The 8,561-nt window shown below is 53.6% G+C and overlaps 1 protein-coding gene across 2 annotated transcripts in view; it reads left to right on the top strand.

Annotated features, from left to right (window-relative positions):
• Window positions 1-1,115: 1,115 nt before the first annotated feature.
• AFAP1 (actin filament associated protein 1) overlaps window positions 1,116-8,561 on the top strand; it is a 150,234-nt gene continuing 142,788 nt past the window's right edge. For both annotated transcript variants that reach the window (XM_027971240.2, XM_027971241.2), the window contains exon 1: window positions 1,116-1,326. The gene's annotated coding sequence lies outside the window, so the exon portion shown is untranslated. The remainder of the gene's footprint in view (window positions 1,327-8,561) is intronic.

The following is an 8,561-nucleotide window of genomic DNA, read 5'->3' as shown; positions in this document are numbered from 1 at the left end:
AGGCGGTGAGGACAGAGGTTTTATGCATGACTGGTACTTCGACTTACGGGGTGCCATGCAGGACGAGGAGAGTGCTTCAGGTGGGGAAGAGCATAGGAAGAAAAGCTTTGTGGGAGGAAGGGGAAAGAGCTCTGTTCAGAGCACCAGTTTTGTGACTTCAGGTGACCTTTAGAAATCTCTGATTCTGTCTGCGGGAGGTCCTTAAGGGAGGGCCAAACTTACCTCTACTCCATTCTAACCGTACATCTTTGGGGCTTCGAAAATGTAGCTCAGTCGGTAAAGAGTCTGACTGCAGTGCAGGAGACCTGGGTTCGGGAAGACCCCCTGGAGAAGGAAATGGCAACCCACTCCAGCATTCTTGCCTGGAGAATCCCATGGACAGAGGAGCCTGGTTGGCTCCAGTCTATGGAGCCACAAGAGTCGGACATGTCTGAGCAACTTAAGCACACTTGGCTTGGGGGCCAGGAGGTCTCCTTCCTTGGGCCTCAGTTTCCCTTTCTGTAAAGAGGACCATCCTAAATGAAATCGGTCCTGAATATTCATTGGAAGGACTGATCCTGAAGCTGAAGCTCCAACACTTTGGCCACATGATGCGAATAACTGGCTCATTGGAAAAGATCTTGATGCTGGGAAAGGTTGAAGGCGGGAGGAGAAGAGGACGACAGAGGAGATGGTTGGATGGCATCACCGACTCAATGGACATGACTTTGAGCAAGGTCCGGGAGTTGGTGATTGACAGGGAGGCCTGGCGAGCTGCAGTCCATGGGGTAGCAGAGTCGGACACGACTGAGCTGAACTGAAAGAGAGCCAATTCCATAAACTTGAGTTCCGGGTTTGGTATGGCCACGGTCTCGCTGAGCGGACCCCGGGTGGACCTGACGCCCGGCCGTCCCGGGTCGGACCCGGGTGGGCCGAGGTTCCGGGAGCTCTCGGTGTGGGGACTCCCGCAGCCCCGCCCCGGAGCGGCCCCGCCCCACCTCCCTTTGTTTCCGCAGGCCCCGCCCATCGCGGCCAGCTCCCTCCCTATTGGTCGGGGGGCGGGCCCCGAACGCTGGGGAGCCGTCGGGGGCGGGGCGTCGTGGCGCGGGCGGGGCGAGTGCGCCTGCGCGGAGTCCGAACCCGGTCGCAGCCTCTCGGCGGCCGCTGCTCCTGAAGAGCCGGAGCGCTAGCCCGAGCGGGGACCGGCTGAGGCGGCTGCGAGGCGGCTCCGCCCCGGGGCTCCATTGTTGCGGCGGCGGCGGCGGCTCTGCCGGCTGCTCGGCTCCGCCTGGCTCGGCCAGGGCGGCCTCCGACTAGGAGCGATCGCTGCCCCAGAGGCGGCCTGAGGTGAGGCGGCGGGCGGCGGGGCCGGGCCGGGCGGGGGGCCCCCCGGGCGGACACGGGCTCCGGGGCTGGGAGAGCGTCTCACGGCCGGGCGGCGGTCCCGGGCGGCCGAGGGGATCCTCGGGAGTCAGGGGTCCCAGAGCCGGGCAGGGTCCAGGGCGGGGCAGGGGTCTCGAATCCGGCGGGGGTCCCGGGACCGGAATGGGGTCCCAGAGCCGGACAGGGGTCCCCAGGGCCAGATTGGGGTCCCAGAGCCGGACGGGGGCTCCCCAGGGCCGGACTGGAGTCTCAGAACCGGGCGGGGGTCCGCAGGGCCGGCCTGGGGTCCCAGAGCCGGCTTGGGGTCCCGGGGCCGGACGGGGGCCCAGTTGGGCAGGGGTCTCGAGTCGGGCGTGGGTCCCAGGGCCGGACGGGGCTCTTGGGGCAGGACTGAGGTCCCAGGCGACAGGGGTCTCCGAAAAGGCAGGGGTCCCAGGCCGGGCGGGGGTCCCAGGGCCGGATTGGGGTCCTGGGCCGGGCGGGGGTCTCGGGGCCGGACTGGGGTCCCAGGCGGCAGGGGTCTCCGAGAAGGCAGGGATCCTGGGAGCCGGACGGAGGTCCCCTCCTGGGTGTGGCACATCCGAGCGGGGCGCCGCGGGGTCGCTTGCCCGAGGTGTGGGCCGCCGCCCTGAGCGCCAAGTGGGGACAGGGACGCGGAGCGGGACCGACCGCCGCGCGTCCGGGCGCCGGGCATTGTTTCGGCCTCGGGGTGGCTCCGAGGGCTCTCCGCGCCCGCTGGGACTCCGCGGGGATCGGCCGGTGATGCCCCCCGCGCGGGGTCCTGGTCATCCTGCGGGCGGGGACACTGCCTCGGTCCCCGCTCCCTCCCTAGGGTGGCTGGCTCGCGCGGTGTGTCGCCCGAAGGCAGCTCTGGGTGGGCCCTCGCACGAGGGGATCCCGGACATCCTGGGAGTGGGAGACTGTCTTTGTCCCCACCCCCACCCCTCCGCCGCCGCCCTTACCTCCACCGGGTGACTGGCTCGCGGTGTCTCACTGAGGGTAACTGATCGTAGGGATTCTGGTCACTCCGAGAGTGAGGGGCTCTGAGTGTTTGTGGGTCACTGAGGGTGGCTCCGCGTGGACCCGTGCGCGGTGTCTTGGCCACCCTGCGAGTTGGGTGGCTGTGCCCCGTCCCTACACCTCCCTCCCCGAGCCCCGCGGCTTGTGGGGGTGTGATCCGCCCGGGTACACGCTCCCCTTTTCCCACAACAGTGCGTGCGCGCGCATGTGTCTTAGGTGGGGTTCCATGTATCGACGGGTGTTCCTGCGCGGGGAGCGGCGCCGGTCGTGCTGTAACGGGTTTGTACGTGGGGGAGAAGCATTTGGCCCGAGTCGGACAGCTGAGCTGCTCTTTTATTTATTGTCTCCTTTGCTGTGTGAACAGAAGTGGCTGCACTGGCCCCGGAACCCGCCCTCTCCCAGGCCCGGTCCCCGGAGAGCCGGGGCTGTCACTGCGCCGCCGAGGGACCGCGCGTCGGGGCTGCGGCCGGCGTTTCCTGCTGGGGCGCGAGACTCGGCCGGCCGGGCGGGAGCCGGCTCTGATTGGAGGGAGCCTGGTCCCTCTGCCCGGCGCTTCTTGATTTCTTCCGTTAGGATTGGGAAGAAGAAAAAAAAAAAAAAAGTCTGGAAAGCCAGATTTAACTTTGCAGCTCTCAGCGCCTGGAGAGTGGAAGAAAACTTTCCCAAGAATTTGGCGGGCTGGAGAGTGCGTTTGAAGGAGGGGAATCCACAACCGCGGAATGAGGCCAAGGCAGTTACAGTTAGAGGTCAGGTTTACGGCAAGGAACAGAGGGGGTGAGGCTGTGGGGTCATTCATCTACCCTTGTGTGATAACACCTATTATGTTCCAGGAGAAGTGATTCTTTTCCCCTGGGGAATGCTGTGTCTAACAGGTCCGTCTTTTTCCTTTTCAAGAGCATCCTGGTCTAAGACAGAAAACTGCTATAGGCACAAGTTAACTGTAATATCCAAATGGAAATTCTTTGTGAAGGGACAGGGTATAAATAACAGAAATGCAAGATGGAAGTGTGGCCATAGCTGCAGCTGTCGCTGTTACGAAGTCCAGACAGCCGGCTGGCCTTTCACTCTGCCTTGTCTCTGCTCACTCTTCGGTCTGCCCCATGCACCCAGCTCCGGGGCTTCCAGCTTCGCTTGCCCATTCTTACAGTATCAGTTTAGGTGACCCCTTCTTTCTGAAGGCTCCCCTGACATCTTCTCGTCCTGCCCTCTGAGAGCCGTGGTCTTCAAGGACAGGGTGGTTCGCTGCAGTACCCAGAGAGAATGAGGTCTGTCTGAAGGAGAGGCCCCTTTTCTCCACCCTGGATCCAAGTCTTTCCCGTGATTTAAAATCTGCAGTGCCTCAGCTCTCCTCAGGCCTTTCAGAGGCACAGTTGCTATCACTGTGTTTGTTGCTCAGTGTGGAGTACTTAACTCGAATCTATCTGGTCTGAGTCTGGCTCTGGAATGAAGCTGCTGTTTGTTCCTGCAAAACCACTAGGCTTCAGTTTCCTCACCCTCGAGGGTTTTAAACTAGGTAAGAACTTTGTCAGCCCTAAACCTTTAATTCTTTCAACTGAATACAGCAGAGGAAAGTTATCTCAGTGGCAGTGGCATAGATAATGGAGAGCCTTTAAAATGTAGGTTCTAAAGGGAAAGTTTTGTTTCTTTCCACAAAGTTTAGTTGTGGGTATCTTCTTTGTCTCAGAGTTGAAAGACACTGTCGGTGATGGAAGCTCTGGCAGCTGCTTGATGCTATCTTGCATATTCTTCATAATTGCATTTTACTTGCAACATCTGTGCTTTGTCAAATTGGTTTGAAGTTTTCCTTAATGAAGTTGTTGGGTTCAGAACTCTTGGCAGGAGGAGTATGTTGCTGATCTATTGAGTGTCATACAAAGTTGGCCAACTGCAGGCTTTTTTTATGCCCCAGTCTCTAACAGAGACTTTATTTTTTAAATTTTATTTTTATTTCCTGTTGGGGTATAGCTGATTTAACAATGCTGTGGTAGTTTTAGGTGAACATTGAAGGGACTCAGCCATACATACACATGTATCCATTCTGCCCCAAACCCCTCTCCCATCCAGGCACATAACATTGAGCAGGGTTCCATGTGCTGTATAGGTCCTTGTCAGTTATCCATTTTAAATATAGCAGTGTGTACATGACCTTCCCAAAGTCCCTAGCTATCCCTTCCCCCCAGCAACCATAAGTTCATTTTCTTAGTCTGTGAGTCTCTTTCTAACGGAGATTTTAATTTGGAGAGTATGGAACAAGTGAATGTGGGGAGTACCTTGAGTGGGTGTTTGTGGCTTTGTATAATGGATTAAAACATAGTTTAAAATTATTAGTTGCAAAGTTGCATCATGTTAAATGACCTGTAAAGCTTCAATTCTAAAGAATATAGTAATTAGTCCTTAAAAATATTAATCTCCCTTCCAATTTATGTTTGGCAAGATGGGAATTTGATGTGCTTGATTCTTTTAAAGCCACATGTCTGTTGTCGAAAGGATAAAGTTTTCTCTGCTATTCTTATTTGGGTGATTACAGGAATACAACATAGATGGTAGCTGTTTGGTCAAAGAGTGATGCCACCAAATTATGTTTTCATGTTAAGTAGCATTTTTGTCTTTATTTTGATTTGCAGCCTTTAATTAATCTAGCATATTAAAAAGTGCATTGTTTTATATATGTAGGCACTCCACATGGTTTGTTTTGTTCCCTGGTGGCTCAGATAGTAAAGAATTTGTCTGCAATAAGGGAGACCCGAGTTTGATCCTTGGGTCGGGAAGATCCCCTGGAGAAGAGAATGGCTACTCTCTCCAGTATCCTTGCCTGGAGAATCTCATGGACAGAGGAGCCTGGCAGGCTACAGTGCATGGGGTCACAAAGATTCGGACGCGACTGAGCAGCTAAGCACACACATGTTTTGGGAGCAGTTTGCAGAAATGCAAATGGGTTTTCTTTGTGATTTTCTTAGATTGTCTTAATGTTTTCACTGAAAACTAGTTGCTACTTGTTCTGCAGGCAGGGCTGGCTTTTATATGGATTAAATGAAGAGGGAGCTTTCAGAGAAGAGGTTGCCTGGGGATGGAGGAGGTAGCATTTGAGCTGCGAGTTTGGCTGCCATTCCTCCTGTTGTTCGCTGGAAGAAGAGGGTTGGCCAGCTCTTCCCTGGGGGCCTAATTAGAGAGCTGACTTAACCTCACCTTAAAGAACTGATGGTACTCCCCCCTTTTTTAGTTTATGATATTCTCTAAATCATCTTGTTTAAGCATTCTTTTTTTTAGAGCTAGAAGTTCAGAGAGAAATTTTTTTATTAAGCTATATAACTCTAAGTCTTGGCTGTTACCCATTCCCCGAGCCCCGCCCCGCCCCCCCCCCCCACCTGCATCCTACATCAGCTACCAAATGGATTTTTCTTCTTTGTTTTCCGTTTTAAAGATCTTATCATATATGTGGCTATTATTACAGGCTACATCAAAACCCTTTTGAACGTTGACAGGATGTCATATGAATAATATATTCAAGATAACTTACTCCAGAGCTTTTGCACAGGAAGCTTGGCCCCAGGAAGGCTTTTGTTAAGGTCAATTACTTCCTTGAACTTTAGTTTCCCTCCCTAGCTGAAGAGATTGTCCTGAGGATAAAATGAAATCCTGTGTGTAACAGAATTTTGTAAGGTGTAAAATATGTTGCCAAGGATTAAAAGATAATGCTTCATTAAGAATGTAATGAGTCTGGTTTTTTTTTTTTTAACTCCAATGTTTAATATTCAGATGGTCCATAACTTGAAGGGTATCAGGCAACTTCATGTAGGACTGTTTTCTATCTTTAATTGGCTAGTGTTGTTTGATATCCTAGCCTTTTGAGGGAACATCCAATTCAAGTTTCAGAGATGTTACTCTTTTTACAGTAAGGCTATGGAAGGCGCAGACTGTAGCCCTTAACGGCCTCTGTCTTACGTCCCTCTCGTGTTCATGGTCCTGTGAGCCTTCCTTTCGTGAAGGCTGATGGCTGGCATTCCTGTTCCTAAGGGACCTGTCTTGAGGTTGGGAAAGGCGGGAGGCGTTGCCAGGTCAGAGCAACAAGAGTGCCGGTGGGTTCGCGTCTAAATGCCCCGGAACGCAGCCGTGGGAGCCTGGCCTCAGCCCCCTGGCGTCCTTGGGCCTTCTCACCTCATGGCGCCTTGGAGACCGCAGGGTCTTCCGCCCACCAGGCAGGGCTGCCTTTCCCTTCCTCTCCCAGCTCTGAGTATCTCTGATACGCCAGGCACTGGCAGGAGGCAAATACAAGGGCTGATGAAATACAGCAGTGGTCCACGAAGACTGCAGGCCCAGGTGATAAGTGACGCTGGCACTTAGGCTGACAGACGTGCGCCTGGATCACCTGTGATGCGGGCAGGCGGCCTCTGCAGACCGGAAGGTGGGACCCAGGGCCTCATCGGAGAAGAGCTGGAGGCGGGTAGTGTAGCGGGAGAGGCAGACCTGGGTGTGACTCAGTGTAGGCAGTAGGTGCTGCCAGGGGCCTGCCGGAGAGTCTGGGGGCCAGGGCGCACACTGCTGCTGCTGCTGCTAAGTCACTTCAGTTGTGTCCGACTCTGTGCGACCCCATAGATGGTGCCCACCAGGCTCCAGGATTCTCCAGGCAAGAACACTGGAGTGGATTGCCATTTCCCTCTCCAATGCATGAAAGTGAAAAGTGAAAGTGAAGTCGCTCAGTCGTGTCTGACTCTTCGTGACCCCATGGACTGCAGCCCACCAGGCTCCTCCGTCCATGGGACTTTCCAGGCAAGAGTGCTGGAGTGGGGTGCCACTGCCTTCTCTCAGGGCTCACACAGTCCCACATTTGTTCTCCTCTATGGTGTTTAGAGTTCATTAGGTAAGACAGGCAATGGAAGGTTTACAAGTTAAAGAAAAGGCAGTGACTTACCTGAAGCCTGGACCTGAAGTAGACCTTCTGGACAGTTTCTAATTCCCCGCGTCTGCATGTATCAGAACAAGCCTGTGACCTCTGTTGTTTTGGAAGGAGTATGACCATTCCTTTGGGTTTTTTTTGGCTGTACGGCATGTAGGATTTAAGTTCCCCAACCAGGGATCAAACTTGTGCCCCTTGCAGGGGAAGTGTGGAGTCTTACCCGCTGGACCACCAGGGAAGCCCCCATCCCTATCTTTTGATTTAAGGAAGTCAGTTGGCTCTTGCTGAATGTCAAGAATGTGGCAGACACTGCTGGGTGTTTTCACATATATGGCTGTATGGCTTTCCTCTGTTGCTGTAACAAATTGCCCCAAACTGAGTGGCTTAAAACAACACAGAGTTATTTTCCTACAGTAGATTAGAGGTCTAACTTGGCTCTCATCAGGCAAAAAACAAGGTGTCCTCAAGGCTGTGTTCCTTGCTGGAGAATCTGACAGACAGTTGCTTGCAAGCTCATTCACATTGTCCATCAAATATAGTTGCTGCCACCTGTCGGCCTGAGGCCCCTGTTTCCTTGCTGGCTGCCAGCTGGGAGGCTGCCCCCAGCTCCTAGGGGCGTCCCTCTGGGACCCTGTCTGAGGTCTGTAGCAAAGTGCTTTTTGCCAGGTAATGTGACATACTCACAGGGCCCAGGGATTAGCACATGGTCATCTTGGGGAGTCATTATTCTGCCTCCCACAATTACCCAATCCATTTATGACAACATCCAGTGACACTTATTATTGCCTTCAGTTCACAAATAAATAAAAGGCATCTGTATTTTAAGCAAGTTGTTAGGACCATCAAGATTCTGCTTAAATGACAAGACAGTTCATCTGACTCACCCTTGAGCGGATGGTGGGCTTTATAGCAGCAGGTCAGTGAGAAAGCAGCAGAGTGAATTTTGTGTTTTGGAGTATTTAAATGGATGGGCTGCTCTGATTATAGAAGTTTTGCCAAGAAGTCATTAAAGTAATTCCTCTGTTGGGAAAAACAGCCACGTGGGGGATTTGGGATGTGAAGGACTTTTCCTCTTTGGGTGAAGAGTGCACGATTCCATGTCCGGTTCTCCAGTGGAAACAGCTGAGTCGGCCCAATGAGGATTCACGTTCCTGAACTTCAGAGCATCTGTTTCAGGACTGAAGCAAACCCGGGAAACAGAGTTCGTACTTTGATTGATGGTTTGAAGTGAGGTCAAGGAAGCAACGGGTGATGGTCACGAGCGTTTAAGACCAAGCATGACCTC

Source organism: Ovis aries, chromosome 6 (assembly GCF_016772045.2).
Source record: "Ovis aries strain OAR_USU_Benz2616 breed Rambouillet chromosome 6, ARS-UI_Ramb_v3.0, whole genome shotgun sequence".
Taxonomy (NCBI): Eukaryota; Metazoa; Chordata; class Mammalia; order Artiodactyla; family Bovidae; genus Ovis; species Ovis aries.
Note: the sequence above shows the minus strand (reverse complement) of the source record. Positions and strands in the feature narration are given on the sequence as shown.